This window comes from Taeniopygia guttata, chromosome Z, assembly GCF_048771995.1.
Source record: "Taeniopygia guttata chromosome Z, bTaeGut7.mat, whole genome shotgun sequence".
In the NCBI taxonomy this organism is placed as follows: domain Eukaryota; kingdom Metazoa; phylum Chordata; class Aves; order Passeriformes; family Estrildidae; genus Taeniopygia; species Taeniopygia guttata.
The window spans coordinates 61,863,439-61,880,499 of record NC_133063.1 but is presented as its reverse complement, the minus strand read 5'-3'; the positions used below and the strand labels follow the sequence as shown (position 1 = coordinate 61,880,499).

The following is a 17,061-nucleotide window of genomic DNA, read 5'->3' as shown; positions in this document are numbered from 1 at the left end:
TTATTAGGTGCTGCTGAGTGTGAAAAGATACACTTAGGAATGGCAAGACCTGTACCAACCTTATGAAGCACTTAGAAACAGTTTGTCAAGTTTCTAGTGGTGCTTTTTTTAGGAAGATATAATATATTCTTGGAGTTGGGGAAGTGATGGAAGAGATGTTCACAGCATGAGTCTAGTGTCCATTAGATTAGCAGGATCTTGTCAGGCAGATATTACTAGTGTTCCCTTTATGGTGTTGTGAGAAGCATGGTTCTGGGCTCAGGCTTTGCCTCTACTAGATACCTGTCCATACCTGACACAAGAGCTGACACCTTGGTTCTTTGGCAACTACAGGTGGGGACATGTCCCACAGCCTATCCCTGCACACCCATTCTGCCACTGGCACTCCTGACATGTCCCAGCCAAGCGCAACTGTGCCAATAGTTGTCAGTTTTGCTGTTACACACATGGCTCTGCATAACAACCAGGAGCTGACAGGAACTGTCAGTTTTCACTGTGAGCAGAAAAGGCACCGAAGGTGTCTATCTGCCGACATAAGACTGCAGCGTGTTGAATTTCACCTCAGCCTCTTTGTCATGAGGGCTGGAAACAGCTAATACTGCTTAATGTGATGAAGTGGGACTACACATTAATGATGATTTCCCTAGAAAACCCAGTCTTCACTGTAAACAGATAAGTTTAGCCCATTTTCCTTTTTCCTGCACTCAAAATAACAAATGCAAGTGGAGTAGATACCTAACTGTGAGAGCACATAACCATGTGGTTTCTTGACTTTGCTTGCCTATATAGTTGAAACCATGATGATTTCATTCAAGAAAGTGGCTGAGAACTGTGAATATATGCCACTCACTGTTTCTAAACAATGTATGCTAGTCGTGATTCTGTAACACTTGTGAGATGCTGGGATGTTTATGCTGGCATGGATGTTAGGGTGAGCATTTGTACTGAAAAGGCTGATTTTGTCTGGGATTGATTCAAAACTGCTGTTACTCATACAGCTTCCAGTAAGAATGAAGGGCATCTACTTTGTGCAGTTTACTTTGAAATGATAAGTAGATGTTTGCCTTGCACGGTGCTCAGGTTGTGAATTGGCTTGTGTGTCAGCATCATGGGGCTTACTGCCAGCTTTGCAAGGTAAAATAGTTTGCTAATTTCCTAAATGTTTTCAGCGATGCCCAGAGTAGCAGTTAGTTGCTTGTTCGATCGATTCCTCCTCCCTTAAGTGGTTCCCGGTTAAGAGAGGCTTTTTATGATTGTCTGCTGTGTGACTTGAGACAGTTTTTGTCAGCCAGAACCAGCTGGAGTCTGTGTGCTTGTATGAAATAATTTATTCATGCAGGATAATGCTCCTTAACATTTAACAGGTGATGAACGTGACACAAATTTCCTTCTTCCTTTTAATTTTTCCCTTTCCTCTTCCAATGTGCAAACAGGCAGGCTCTGGTACTCTAAATAGTAAGTAATTTTTGGCCATCTGTCAAAAGGAAATTTCAATACAAATTTAAATTAATGATGCCTGAAATTTTTTACTGCTCCTCTAAAAGCCTCTAATGTGCAGAAAATTCTGAATCTGCTGGTAGTAATTAGTGTAGCATGTAATGAGGATATGGGCAATGTTATACAGCCCCAGTGTAACGTTTTGATATGGTATCAAAATTTTGATTTATATAAGGTTGTGCCTGGGTTTAATTGTGAGAGACACTTTAAAGTGTTTTCTTGCTGATATAGATTATTAAGCAGAGTGGATTTTAAAGTAGCTCATGAAGTGTAAATTTATGCTTTAGTGTGCAATTCAGATAACAAAGGTACAGTACCCATTACTACAAAGAAAGGAGTTTGGCTGAAATGACCCATTTCTTGCCACTACTGATAGTGCTTTGGATTTGCTGGGCAGTTTTCTTACTGAACCTTGCTGTCTCTAGCTGTGCTGGTCCTGACTCTCCTCTTAGTTTATGCCAGGGAAAAGGCAGTTCACATCACTCTAGCAGACATGACAGGTTATGCCTGATCCTGCCCAGCATCTCCCCTGACTGAGTAGTTCACTGCTGAAACTGAGTAGTCACCTTCGGGTAACATTAGATTGTCCAGGAGCTGTTCCTAAATAACAGATCAGCATTGACGCAGCAAGCTCTGTGGAAAAGGCCGGCTTTGGGAATTGTTTGATTTCTTTTTGGATCCAGTCCTCCAAATTCTTTGCAAAGTTTGAGGTATGGGAAAATTCTAAATGCAGTAAACTGGGTCATGGGAGTGCTCTTTGTGCAGTGGCAAGGCTGTGGAGCAGAAAAAAAGGAAGGGAAGGGTGGCATGTGCCAGGGCTGTGCTCAAAGTGCAGCCCTGGCTTAAGGGCTCTGAGGGAATATAATGTGTTTAGACAGACCTAAAAACAGCTCTGCAGTTAACCGAACAGCTTTTCATGGAGGACTTGGTGTGTCTCCTTTTTGAAGCCATTAAACTTCTTTTTTTAAAAGAGGAAAAAAAAGATGGAAAAGTATTCTTATTTTTAAGTGGATTCTTTCTTGCAAATTGCACTTGTACAAGTTTTTTTCCACCTCTTGTGAGAACTCTTGGTGTAGGGGGCATGGCCTTCTTTCCAGCCCTGGTATCATCTCTGGGATAAATGTGGCAAAAGTTTCTCTGGTGCTTCACAAAGTTCCCTTTCTAATACATTCCCCTGGGAGAAGCTATGGAAACATTTTGTATACAAAAGCTCCACCAGACAGAAAGTAGTGCAGTGCTGGCGCTCTCTTCCCATAACTCTCAGGACAGCAAATTACTCTTCTTTTTGATCTGCAAACTTAACAAAGAGTATCAAGGAGCTCCCAGATGCTGGCTGGGCTGTGTGCCTGCCAGAGATAGCTTGGTTGTCCTTGAGCAGATTGTTCAAGAACCTGAGTCTCCTGAAATGTGTGAATTCACACACAGGGTCCAACGTAACTTTTTATCACTTCTAGTGTAGGTCTCTTGTTATTTATATGCTCGTTACGCATTGCCTTTCTTTTGGGGTTGGTTGGTTTGTTTCTTTGGGGTTTTTTTTTTTTTTTTGGTTGTTAGGTTGTTTTATTAATCTGATTTTTAAATTATTTGGGGCAGAGACTGTGCCTATAGTAAGACTTGCCAAGGCAATGAAATCTTTTTTCATTTTGATCTGTTTCAGGAGTAACAAGTGCCAATAATTGAAAATTGCAGTCTTGTGACAGGAATAAAACAGCTAGTTTGAGATTCCTCTGGGGGGAAAAAAGAATTTTAGAAGAAAGATCTGAAATAATGTATCAAATGGAGCTTTGGGGTGGATTTCTGGCCATCATACTGGTGAACTGGGAGAAGTCTGTCAGGGCAAATTGAGGTGAATTTAGAAATAAAATTACTTTTGCCTTAATCTGTGTGAAAGCTAATAATTACACATGTGGGCGATACAGGGAAAGTGAATGGATGCGATTCCCACATTTCATTTACATTTGTGGTAGCAGGTGCTCCAGTGCTTCTCAAGCTGTTAGCCACTATTAAGTGTTTAGATGTCTTTTCATTTAGTTGTGAGTGGGCTGCTTACTACTGAATCTGTGAGTAACCTGATGCTTGGAGGAGTTGTATGAATGCACTTCTGGAAAGTACAAAATACTTTAAAATAAAAATGCCCCAACATATAATATGAGACTTCTGGATATTACCAAATGTAATTATGTTGCAGACTTTGTTCTTCTACTGATAGAAGAACAACACATAAGCTACTGTTATATATTCTATGGCTTTTGCCCTAATTGTCAGGTTTCTTTTAAATGGGGCTTCCTCTAGAGGTGTGAGTGTCCTGCCAAATGTCTCTGCATTCAGTGTCTATTAAGCCAAAAAAATGTGGTTGCCTATTACAAACTCAAAGAAATTTGCAAAATTTATTTCCTGATCATTTTGTTATTTGGCCAATTCATCACCATTCAGCTAAGAAGCACTTCACAGGCTTGTTAAAATCCAGACATTTCAGACTCACATCATGGATTTTGTTTGTACCTTTTGCGATTCAGGAATGAAGCATTGCATGTATTTTGCTTTCTCTTATGATGAAGTGCTAGTTTTAAACAGAGTGGATTTGAACTACACTGCTCTGCAACAGGTGTGTTTTTGATGTTTGTGGGTGTTTTGGGGGTAGTATTACCAAATAATAATGAGTAACTTTTGTTGGCTTCTGATACAGTAATTTTTTCAGTATTAATTGATATCTGCCTCTGGGTGTGTAAGCTGTGCCGAATGTAACAGGTGCCCTAATTCCAGAAAATGTGTTGTAATTGTTTGTTTGTGGAACAGATGAATAAATATCTGTGGGGCATAGCTGGTCCTCAGGTGGTGAACGTGAGTGGATTAATGATGTGATTGGGTGAGACATGCTTGTTTGTTGCAGTCTTGTCCAGTAACTGTCTGCTGAAGCAGAACAAATATTAATTAGCTAGGTCCTGTTTGTTGTCTCACTCTATCTTATGGAGCTGATTTTCTGGCACTGCTTTTTTTCTTGATAATCTTTTCATGGCTAAACTTGTAGTATGTCATTCAAGCCTTGTGGTTTTTAAAAGGAAATGAAACTAAACCTCGGGTGTGTATCTCCCTGTTGTGTTTTTGTCTTCTTTCCTCCCCTCCCCACCCCAACTGAGTTTTAAATTTCTTTCATTTGTGCAGTATCACATCTTTAGTATTTTTCAGGAGGTCATCTGGGAAGTTTAATTTAGTATAGAGTACTCATATTCATATGAAAGTGACAGCATATACTCTGGCATCAAAGAAGTAGCTGCTTCTGCTAGTTTTGATGGCTTCACCTCTTTTACCCCATAGCTTTCTACCTACTTCTGTCTATTAATGGCACACTGCCTCTTATCTTACACCTTTCTGTATGTTACCACAGGGTGATTTTTACTCTGTGGTGTGCCCACATTTGGTCAAATTCCCATAGTGCATCCCGCTGTCAAAGTTTTATATTGCAACTTGGTGATTTAGGGTAACTCAAATATTTTCTCTCCAGATGCTCTCTTAACCCAGAAGGCAAATACATACATGGGCTGTAATTTCTAACCTGAGCAGTCATGTCTAATTATTTCCATGGCAACAGACTGTGATGTTGATAACACAGGATTATGATTTCACATCATAGAGTAGGAAGAGGAAGTTTGCTGAAATGAGGAGGTGGGTGGAAAGGTCTCCAGTGCAAAGGCTTTGACAATATAATAGCTAGGAGAAGAGAAGTAAAGGGAGGAAATTAATTTGTTTATTCTATCTCTTCAAGTTCTCCTCATTGTAAGCATGCAATTAAAATCATACTTTACATGCTGGAATTCATGTCTTACACTAGTTTACTCATGGTGGATGAGTTGGAATGAGGAACACATTTGCAGGTCAAGTTGCATAAATGTTTGTCAATGTAATGGGAGAAAATAACACATATCAATTTTTGTCAGAAGTGGGACACAGGCTAGGTTTTTGACTTACAGATTTCTGTTGGCACTGTGAATTTTTCTTTTTTTTTTTTTGCTTTTTGAGCATGTAACATTTTGATTTTTTATTTAAAATCCTTAGGTCCAAAGTAACTTGAAATATCCCTTATTTTTACATGAATCAACAGATTCCTTGGGCATGTAGATTATCTGCTAAAGGGAGGGAAGGAGTGCAACTTCTGGATTCAGTGACATGTATGACATGCATTGGAAGTTTCTGTCATATGGGTGAAATCAATGAATGCTAATAGTATATTTGTATTTGTATTGCTCTTATCTCTTTTCTGGCACTGGTAAAGGAGCACATTCCTAGTCCAAGATGATTAGGTTGATTTTAGAATAAGCTTAGGGAAGTGGGTAGTCTGACTGATACGCAAGTTGTTATGCAACATTGTTGAGTGCAACATGAACTACAAAGTTTTAGCTGTGCTTTGAGGGAAAAAGCAATTAGACCGGCCAGCAGGAATTGGCCATTGAGGGAAGTTTGCAGGAAAATTGCACTGTTTCCTGCCTCTCTTTGGTACAGCTCTAATTGAGTTGAATAGTTAATTAAATATCTAAAGCTCGATTAGCGTATTCTGCATAGCAATTTGAAAAGTTCTGTCTTTTCTTAAGCGACATTTGGCCTTTTGAAGAACAAAAAATTGGAAATGCTAATGTTTTTCATCCAACTAAGGGAAGAAAATAAAAATGTCTCCATAGCAACAAAGCTTCTTTCTACATGGTTTCCTAAAATATGCCTGAACCAGAAGCAGATGCCTGATTTGAGAATCTTGCATTCTTCAATGTAAACAAATAACTTATAGGCAGGTGTTGGAAATAATATGGAAATCCTATTAAAGAGCCCTGGGTTCCTGTCAGTCAGGAAACCCCTGCCACAAAGGGGTTGGTTGTCTGAATAAAGGAGGCAGAGTAAATTCTCGTTAGGCTTTAGCTTTTCCCAGGAAATTATTGTCTCTGCATGCTCTTTCTCCTGCAAGTCTGAATGCAAGCCGTTTCTTCCACTGATCCCTTCTGCCACCCTCTCTTTCTGCCTCTCTTCTGCTGGATTAGCGCTTGATGTCAGTGGCGGCTGCTGCTGCTTGGGGTGTTGTGTCATTTGTGATTTTAACCCCTGTTCCCTCCTGCCCCTCCCGTCTGCAGCCCTGCCTGGACTGGTGAAAGGACAGCTGGGGGAGATACCTGACACTGAGAGGGAGGGAAGTTCTCTATGTGAATTTATAAATTGTGGTAAAGGATTTTGGCATGGGTGGTTTGCTGGTGTCATGTACTGGGGTTTCAAATAAAAGTGTGTTTTTTCAAATGTGTCATGTGTCTAGAAAGTTGGTGAAATGGTCTTGATTATTTTTAATCTTCTTTCAAAGTTACTTAGAAAAAGTGCTTGCCGTTACTTATCTGTTAGTCCAGTGTGATATTTTTGTTGTATTTGCACTTTCTGATGTCAGTTTTGTCCCTAGACATGGCTGTACTGAGGTCTGCTCTACAACAGCTTACCTGCCAGCTTACCTGTGGGCTGTGAGTGAAAACTTCAGGGCAGGGCATGTGGGAGCAGGTGCTGAGGACATGCGTTCCAGGGTCTTAAGCTGGAAACTGAGATAATGTGTTTGCCTCTTCACATCCTGTCTCTGCATTCCTTGTCATGCCAGACATAGTGGTGCTCTTAATAACACTCAGAGGGTTAAATGTGGATAAACACAAAACAAGGCTTCTGAAAAGCCTGAAGATTATCATGCAGCATTTCTCGGACTATAGCCCCCGAGACGCACTTCATAAAGCCAATAAAGCGCGCGCTGGTGGTCTCCCGTTGCCCTGGCAACGGACCACAGGGCACCCAGTGTGTGAAATGCATGAACATCTGTGAATTAATCTTTTTTAGTTTGTTCTTTCCTTGGCACCAGTGGAGCTGTGCTGGCTGGTAGCAACAGGGCCAGAGCTGGAGGGTACCCCAGGGATGCCCCAAGTTCCGGCAGAAGGGGTATAGAGCCAAGTCCTTTCCCAGCAGCATTTCCCACAATGAAGGGATTGAAGGAATTCAGCTTGATGTCACTTTTTTTTTTTTGAGATGCTGTTAACTTGCATTTGGGTGCATGAGGGGAAGAAATTTTAAAAGTTTTTTTTTTCTAAGCTGAGGTGTTGTTTGGCTTGTCAGTCTTACATGAAGAAATAACCCAAGAGGAAAATTGTAGTAAACTCTTGTGTCCATGCAACATTTTTACTGGACTTCACCACTCGTGTGCTTCACTGTCACAAGACTGTAGAAGAAACAGAACTTGAGGGGTAGAAAGTCTCACAGAAATCATAAAATGGAGACGTGTAACAAAAGTCAGCAATGTGGCAGCTAACCTGGCAAGAAGCCCAGTCACAATCATGCTTAAGAGATTCAAATCCTGGAGATGGTATTTTCCATTGCCTCCTGAAGGAATTATGGCGACCACTAGTGCGGGGGTTATTGACTTCCTGTCAGTTCCCTGTTAGGTGCCTGATGTTCTCTTCCTTTGCCTTCCGCCACCCTCACCCCTGCTGCGGTGCACCAGGGTGCAGGTTTCACATCTGGTTCCAGAAGCTGGCTGTTGTGCTGGCTGCTCACTCTGACTGCTGGCTGCCAGCTCAGGGCTTGCCCCAACTTTCCACCATCTCTCAGGGAGGACTGTAGGGAGAACAATGTGAATGTTCTATCATCAGCAGTTGTGGGATGCAATCAGTGTTTTAATGAAGTATTGGAAGTGAAATGCCACTTTAATCTGCTAATTGCATTAAAAGGACAGCAGATTATTCTTCTTTTTGATCTGCAAACTTAACAAAGAGTACCATGGAGCTTTTAAGTAGGTATAGCAGCCAGTCCAGTGCTACTTGTTTGCATACGAATATTATTAGGCACAGCTGCACCTCTGTTTTTCTGCCGCTCAAGAGGCAGTGAATACAGCTGTGGGAGTGTTCTTAATGCATACTTATGAGTAAGTGGGGTGGAGGGATAGGAAACTAAAAGATTCAACATGGGTTGTTCCTTTTTTCCATTAACTGGGTAAGCTGTCTATCATAGATTCACCATACAGAGAGGCTGGCATGTTTCAAGCTACTATATTGTTTGAAGGAGAGCGTACAGTATTTTCTTTGCTACATTAATCACAACAGATCAAAATGAACAATAACACTGGTTTTGCTGGCAGGGTCCTGCTTTGTCAGACTGGCATGTTCTGCAGAGCTGAAGTGCAGGAATATGGTAAAAAGGCCAGGAGAGGTGTCTCCCAATTACAGCGACCACCAAAAGGGTTTTCTGCAATTGTGTGTGGTTTGTGTTCGGCACAGACCACACACAACATAAAACTCTTCAGCTATGGCAGCGTATTTCTGAGTATTTTTCTCTTTTTTATTATATTAACAAGGTGAACTGACTGTATAGAAATCACTAGTTAAATTGAGTTGAAAAGCCAGTGCTGACCTAAATAACATAGAGCTTTGCCTTGTTCCAATACCAGGCTTTAGGAAATCGTTGTATCTGGCTTGTAGTAATTGTACCTGTGTGTTTATATTTCTCCTTTCTCCCTGATATATTAGTTGAAACTGTGTCTGTAGATGCGATACTTTTGTCTCACCTCTCCATTTCTTTTAAAAATATCAAACTGCAGTTTATTTTAGCCCTGGAAGAAATTAATGTTTTGCTTTTCTTCCCTGCTTTGAGGAAAGTTTTGAGCCATGACCTCCAACTACTATTTTGTAATGCGCCTTACTGTCCAATACTGCAGTTTATGAGAAGAATTTAGTGTCTGAATAATTTAAAAATAATATCTTTAAAATCAACTACAGTAAGCCTTGTGAGGTTAGAGAAACCTTCTTCTGCCTTTCCCTTGCAGTGCCATATTTTTCTGAGTGCCATGTCAGTATGTATAATTGACATGAGAGTAGCAAAGGGACCCCAACTTAAGCATAAAGGCATCTGTCCATGATCTATTTGTTGCCCTTAGAAAAAGTAGTGCACGCTCACAATCTAGGGTAGCCTAAAAGTTTTGTATCACACTGCAGGAGTTTGAAAGTAGTAAAGTTATTTTACACACCTATAGGACTCTGTTGGGCTTTTATGAAGGTTTTCTGGTTAACAGCATTACATTCAGCTCTGGCGAAGGCTGGGGATGCCATTTTTCAACACTTCTTCTGGTTCTGCTGGATGAGGAACAGGAGACACCATCAAAAATTGTGATGTTATCTCTCTTTCCTATTCTTTCTAGAGTGTCTAGCATCAAACTGTTTCTAGTGTATCTAGCATCAGAGGTTTATCCCATTTAACCTACATAAGTCACAACTCTTTTGATACGAGGTGTTTTGTGTTGTACAGTACTTCTCTGTTGTGTCTTTGCTTTCTGTGGCATTAAGCAATTTTACAAATCCTGCTAATGACTGTAACAGTCTTGCTAATAATAATAAACAGACTTAGTGTTGCAAATAGCAATAACCTGATTTTTAATAGTAAATCTAACAGAAGTTTCCCACCAAGTAATGTGGGATTGTAGTGGGTACTAACAGCTGTGGTGATCACAGCATGATGGAGCTGCTGTTATTTAGTAGACAAATGTTTCATGATTGTTTTGGACAGAAAGAGGAAGAAAACTTTATTTGATAGAAGAAGTCTCTCATGTTGACAACACACAACACCAGATTGCTACAGTGCAATCACTGCAAAACCGCATGTTTTGCAAACAAAATATGTTGCAGATTCTAATTATAAAAACAAAAATATGTTCTTTAATTTGACATACAGAGAGAATTTCTCTTACTCTTTTTCTAAGTCTTAAAACTGCCAGGAATCCTCTCTGGAATACTAGTTGCTCAGTGTGCGCAACTGTTACTGTAGATGTCAAAAATAAAATATTCATAAGTGTATTTGATATTGTATTCTGGCTCAAGATACATATCTGTCCAACACTGCACTGTGATGTATATGTAAACTGGTCGTAGGAAAAACATTTGTTCGTATCCAGGGTTGTTCTTGCCAGTAAAGAGATTAAATCAAAACAATCACCATTTGCTACCTAATTTGCCCATTTTCTTAAAGATTGCTAAAGGTTTAAAAATAATACGTTCATGTAATGGAGCAATTGTGACAAAAGCCAGTAAAATCAGGGAAGCTCACATCTGAAGGGGGCTGTTTCCCATACTTAAATGGCAATTAAAGTAAAACATGTAATGCTTAGCACTGGGTTCTATGTAAGACTACTTTGTCCTGCTCTTTGAAACTGTAAACATGAACCTATGTGAAACGTCTGGAAGAAGGTGAGTGAGCATTGGGGGGCAGTGGAGGAAGAGAGATATGTGCAAATAAATCCATGTTTCCTCTCTACATCCACATGACTAGCTACTGTGCATATATTTACCTACACTTTCCATACTCTCTGGAGAAAACTTTTTTACAATTTGCATAAAAAAAGGAAGAAAAATTGTCCACAACCTTGATTGTGCTGTACAGAGATCAAGCAGCTAGTAAATTGATGCATGCCTAACACTTGTATGTTCAAAGCTGTGTGTTCTTTATATCAGAAGCAAGGTGTTAGAAGGCATTAATCCTCTAAACATGAATGCTTTTCAAGATTACAGGTTACCATTGCCCTTTCTTACGTCAGAATGTGCCTTATGTTCCCTTTTCTCCTGTAGGACATCTGGTGGTTCCATGGAAATATTTGAAGAGCCATTGTTTAGCAGTTTGAAGGGAAAGCCTTGAATAATTCACACAACAAATGATTAGGCAAGCACTTGTCTATCTAACTGAATTATTCTGCATGTTTGCTGAAGCAGTTAAGCAGCAGAACAGCATTTTCTTCTCTGGAGGCTTTACAGTGGTAGTATTGACCCACCTAGTTATTGGGTTTCAGCCTTTTGTTGACACTGTTGTAAATGAAAGCAGTCTGGACAGGCACTGAGCAGCTGGGCTGGATAATTGTGAAGGATTCATGCTTGTTGCTGTTACCCTCAGTGTTTGTAGTGGGTTGTTTGCTTTGACTTTTGTTGAACTGTTGACAAAAGCATTAGATACAAATGGGAACAAATAAAGTGGTGAGATGCCAGGAGGTCTTGGCAGAAATGCTGGTTTTCATTCCAACTTAAATGGCGAATGTCGGCACTTGTCTGGATGGGTAAAGGAAGGTGTATTCAGCATTTATGTGCTTTTCCCTCCTCTTTCCCATTCTTTCCTTACTGCTAAATAGTTTTTGGCAATCAGGTGAATAAAAACAGAGCAGAGGCAATTTCACCATTGCCTTAACTCCTTGGCACTACGTTGTCGAGGCTTTCTCTGACTGTGGATGTCTTGCTGGGAAAATCCAGTTCCTGAAATGAAAGGATTAAGTATATAAAGGGAAGGGGAGGAAAAAAAAAAAAAAGAAAGAAAGGGATGGGGGTGTAGAAGGGCTAGAGATGAGGAAAGAGAGGCTTAAATAGAACAGTATACACTAAGTAGTATAGCCAGCAAAATTGAAGTCATTTACTGGAACGCTTTTAATTTGGTTTAAACAAAATGCTCTTTTGTATATTCAAATGGGGAGTAGCTCAGCTGTTGTGAAGCCAGAAAATTAATGGTATTTTTAGTGAAATAGCAAACGCATGTCAACAACATAGCTGTGGATGATAATGTTGGCATTTTATTCATGAGGAATTATCAATGCAGGTTACTGGACAACATAGTGTGACTGGAATGATTGAGCACAGGGGGGAAGCAGCTGTCCTTCTGTAAGACGATTTCATTTTACATTTATTCAAGAAGAGAAGAAGGAGACAGAAAGAAAGCATTTAAAAAAACATATCTGAGATCCCTATCCTTGTGGTTTCTGGGTCCTAGAGACTAACCTCTTTACCTTTGTCTGACTCATAATTTCCTGGCTGTCCTTTTCAAGTCTGTCTTGAGGGATGGCAGAGAATAGATGCAGAAGAATATCATCACATTAGAATATCTTTGCTGAAAAGATAGTTTTGGCCCTGGAAGAGCTCCAGGTTTACTTTAGCCATTGCTGGCACTTGAGTTTTGTGCCTGGGTATTGTTTGCTTGGGACCCATAATGCATCTAATGTGTTGTGAAATTTGGTTATGCTGGCTGGTTGTGGAGCAAGTTAGCATATGATCTGGAGGTCTTGCCACTTGGCAGGAGAGATGCTTTGTGTTTATTATTTTGACTGTAGTTTTCTTGTAGTGATCAACTTCAGGGTGTTGTGCAGGTCAGCTGGAAAAGTGGCAAGTCAAGTTCACAGGGGTGAAGACAGCACTACCATGGAAGAAGAAGGCGCTGTTCAGTAGTGCTGTCTGAAGGCATACACAGGTATTCCTTGCCTCTGCTGTAACATGTGCACCTGCTGGTATCTGAGGTAGCCTAGGGTTTTGGAGTACCAACAGTGTGCACCTGCTGGTATTTTTCGTTGTCTGCCTTCATGGATCTTCAAGTTGTCCTAAAATCAAACACCATAGTACCCAGGTAATCGTGGTATTTATGGACCCATTTCGAGTAATCATCTGTGTTTTCATTATTCACCTATGTTACGGTTTTCCTGCTTTCATAATAATAGGAAAAGAAGGGAAGCAAAAAAAGAGATAAGGAAGAAATTGCCTTTTATTACTGTCACTGCTAAAGTTTCTTGTAACATGCAGGATGTTTGTTGTCAGCAAGAAGGGTTTTGCCCAGATGTTAAATACTGTGAGATCAGGCCTGAATTTGTTGTTAATCCTACAAATATCAAAACAAAGGGTAGAAATGCCAAGCTATTTCTAGCGAACGTACTAGGAGTTGTGTTACTGTACATATCAGTTTGTGCATGATGAATCCCCAATTCTTTTCTCTTTGGGAAATACACATAACAGTTCTAAAGGGAGCTAAAGGTATTATGATAACAAATTTCAACCTTGATTGAAGGTAAAATGAGGACTTTTTGAAATGCATGGACTTAAAGCCCAATCAAAACAAATATATTCCATAACCATGCTTGAAAAGCATTTGGGAAACACAGTTTTGGATCACCTCAGTTGTGTGAGAATTCACAAAAACTAACTTGTGAATGTTCTGTGGCATTGCCTTACTTTTTAGACAGGCTTGGATAGTTTTGTGTTTTCATGTGAAATGTACTTTTCCCGTATTTAGTTACATAGAGGTAGCTCGTTAGGGTAATCTGATTTGCCTGACGATCTGTAAGAAGTTTTGCCTCAAGTTTTATTTTACTTGGAGTTTCACAGAGTTTAGACCAGGAAACAGGAAGGTGCTTCTGGAATGAATTTGCATTGAAGTAACAGTAGTTTTGAGTGAAGCAAGGAGGGAAAGAACTGGTATACTACATAGGCTGAGATTGAACTGGACTTAAGTCACAAAGTGATTATGCATTGTGGAGCAGCATTTTTTTGCACTGTCTGGTGTGAAATAGTATGCAACTGGAGTTCTAAGCTGGCCAGTTGGGAATAAGAGTGGATATAGGAAAGAACATTCAGTAATAGGAAACAAATAAGATGGAAATAACAGTATAGGAGATAGATGAAGCCCTAAATCAGTGGTGCACATCCTTCAGCCACAGAAGGTCTTTACTGGCAGCCTGCCATGAACCAGTGGGCTGCACTATTTTGAATATAATTGATATTGGATTTTGATCAGAAAAACACAGACAGTGTTTGTTTTTCATACTTATGTAGTGCTTTAAGTGCAAACATTGCATAGCAAAAAACCATAAAAGACACTGTACCTGGTGGCTTATAGTAAACTAAATGATGATGGAAAGACTGGCTCTGCATTTCTGCAGAAATCAGGGAGGTTCATCTGACATCTGGCTGTCTTTGAGAAGTCTTATGCATTCTGAAGTAGTGGCTTTAGGTTCTCACAGTTTGGCTGATGAGTTTTAAATACAATGGAGAAATGCTTCTTCTTTTACGTTTCTCATGTCTGTGTCACTCAGGTTTATGCAAACTAAAAATTGGCTAAAGTTCTATGTTTGTATAGTTTCTGGAGTTTAGTACAGGTACTGTTACAGCAAATTGGATTGCTCTAATCTTCTAGTTGTGTTTTTACTGATACAAGGGATACTGATTATTCCTTTCTCATTTTTAAATTTCAGTCTAGCATACGTAATAGATCCATTTTGGTGATATCAGAGTACCTCTAAGTCTTCAATCCATGAATCCTCACAACAACTTTGTACAGGAAAGAAACACTCTCTAGACTTCTGAAATTATCCTGCTTTTTGAGGCATGAAGAGGCTTAATTGACTTCATGTGATCAGACAAAAGAGCAGACTACTAAACCTACATTTCCAAAATACAGTTTTCCAACCTCCCCACTTTTAAGTTTTAGCTCAAGCATCAATGTTACTTTGTGATCCGTCTGTACCTAATTTGTCCTTTTGAAACCTCGCAGTGGTTTTGAGTCCTATTCTTGGCAAGTACTTGCATACTTCTAGTTTGACCACTTAGTCCTTTTGAGCTACTTCCAATTTCATTTGACTGTCTAATTTCTGCATGTTTTTGCAGAAGACAAGCTTTGGTTGAATTTTTCATCCTTCCTTCAAGCTTGATTACATTGCTCATGTGTTTCTGTGGCTCCTTCCACACCAGGTTGTTCCTTCCACACCTCCTTCCACACAGGACTGAAAGGGATACTGAGCAAGTTTTCAGATGATACAAAACTGGGAGGAGCTGTTGACTCCCTCGAGGGGAGGGAGGCCCTGCAGAGAGACCTCAGCAAACCAGAGGACTGGGCAAGCACCAACCACATGAAGTTCAACAGGGGGAGGTACTGGATCCTGAATCTGGGATGGGGCAACCCTGGATGTACGGAGAGGTTTGGAATGAGATGCTGTAAGCAGGGCCATGGAAAGGCACCTGGGGGTCCTGGCAAGTTGCACATGGGTCAGCAGTGCCCTGGCAGCCAGGAGGGCCAACCCTGTCCTGGGGGTCATCAGGCACAGCTTCACCAGCCAGGCAAGGGAGGGGATTGTCCTGCTCTGCTCTGAGCTGGGGCAACCTCATGTCAAGTGCTGGGGGCAGTTTGGGCAACAGAATATGAGACAGACATTAAACTGTTAGAGAACATTTAAGAGGGGCCAGTGAGGATGGTGAAGGGCCTTTTAGGTGAAGCTGTATGATGAGTGGCTGAGGTCACTTGGTCTGTTCAGCCTGGAGAAAAAGGAGACTGAGGTGAGCCCTCACTGCAGTTGCAACTTCCTCATGAGAGGAAGGGAAGGGGAAGGCATTGATTTCTTCTCTGTGGTGACCAGTGACAGGCTTGAAGTGACAGGGGGGGTTTATGTTGGCTGTTAGGAAGAGGTTCTTCTTGCAGTAGGTGGTTGGGCACTGGAACAGCTCCCCAGGAAAATGGTCACAGCACAAAACCTGACAGAGTTCAAGAAGCATTTAGACTGTGCTCTCTGGGACCCTTGGGGGTGGTGCTGTGCAGGGTCAGCAGTTGGACCCGATGATCCTTGTGGTGCCTTCCAGCTCGCCATATTCTGTGATTCTCTGATATGTAGCTGAATCAGCAGAAGCCACAGCACTGTTGGGAGGTTCCTGGCAAGGGGAGTTTGTGTTTGATTGTGTTGCTCACCCTGGGCTGACCAGCTGTCACACAGCATATATACACTATGCAACAAAGCACAGTGCTGAAGCCCCAGGGTTAATGTTAGCCCCTCTTAGGGCCACAGCACCCACCAGCAGCAATGGCTCTGGACATCCCAGCACTGTGCCTGACCTCTTCCTCATTGTGCTACTTCCAGCCTAGGGCCACACAGGCAAGGTTCTGCCACTTTCTGTGCATGGAGTAAGACTGTTCAGCTGCAGATAAGGATTTTGGGCATAGTGCTCCACTAACTGTTAGGAAGGTGCCCAGCAAGGGCTGCTGCACAGCTGGAAGGCTCTTCCAGACTTCCTGCAAGGCTGCTGGAGGGGGGCAGCCCTAGAGGTGGATGTGGGAATGTGTTTTTTGTCAGTAGTGAAAGTGCCCTGTGGGGAGAGCATACAGGCAGGGAAGAAGGATTTCCATCTGTGGCCTGGATACAGTTGTGCCTGCTGTGAAAGAGTTTGTTACACTTTCTTACTGTAAAGGCTCCATCTGGTGCTCTAGGTGTCTTTAAATGAAAATTTGGTTTTTCTGTCAGAACTAAAGTCTACGCACAGTGAGCATTCTGATGGCATTTTCCATCACAACAAATAATGAAATCTTGTCCTGCACTTGAACTCTGTAATATGAAAGGGGCAAGGAAAGGCAGTGAAATGAAGGGGGACAGACTAGATAGATTCTGAACCTAGAATTCTGCTGAAGGAGACAGCAGTGAAGACCCACTTTAAAATTCAAGATTTTCTATCTTAAAACAGAATCTAGCCCATTACTGAGAATAAGCAAGGTAGCAGTGCAAGGAAACTGAAGCAGCCCTGATGTTGCTCAGCAAACAGTGGTGTGACTTCAGCTCAGCGTCTTAGGTTCTGGCTAAAGACATGCAGGCAGTGCTCTGTGTACTCAATGTAAAGCCCCACTCACTCTTCAAATTTGAAGATGATGCGTGCAAAGATCATCATTGTAGTCAAGCCTTGCATTAGGAAACACTTTGCTAGGTATTCTGACTAGTGCCTTGAAAAGGAATGATCTTGG

General features: G+C 41.1%; 1 protein-coding gene across 4 annotated transcripts in view; it reads left to right on the top strand.

Moving 5' to 3' along the window:
* Positions 1–17,061, top strand: part of LOC100229224 (TLE family member 4, transcriptional corepressor) — a 95,799-nt gene that overhangs the window by 53,396 nt on the left and 25,342 nt on the right. The gene's annotated exons all lie outside the window — the stretch shown is intronic.